Raw genomic sequence first — 466 nt, 5'->3', positions numbered from 1 at the left:
ATACAGTGTCATTTTATAGCACAATCAAGTAATTATGTTACCTTCAGTTATAAAAATGCTAAAATAAATGTTACTTTGTAAGTTAAGGCCTTGAAATTTGGTCTCTGTCTCTTTAAAAGAAAACATCTGCTCATTCTGAAACTATGCCTTCAGGAAGTCATCACAACCTCTATTGACCCTATAACCACGTTTTTTTACCAGAGTTACACTCAGAAGTAGCTATTAGATGCACAGTTCCACCAGTTGGTTGCTAATTGTTGCTGGCTAGTCTGAAGGAGCTGAGTGGGGGAGAGGCAGGGGAGGGCTGCTCTTTCAGACTTAAAGTTCTCAACACAACAAAGCAGCAGAGCTAACAGCTAACCAAAACAACATCTTCAGCTAACAAAGACAGTAAAGATTGATAAAAATTTTGCAATTATTGAACATTACATTTACAAATAAATACACAATTTAAACACTTTTAATG

Source organism: Poecilia reticulata, linkage group LG8, assembly GCF_000633615.1.
Source record: "Poecilia reticulata strain Guanapo linkage group LG8, Guppy_female_1.0+MT, whole genome shotgun sequence".
In the NCBI taxonomy this organism is placed as follows: Eukaryota; Metazoa; Chordata; class Actinopteri; order Cyprinodontiformes; family Poeciliidae; genus Poecilia; species Poecilia reticulata.
The sequence above is the reverse complement of the archived record's forward strand: the minus strand, read 5'-3'. Positions refer to the sequence as shown.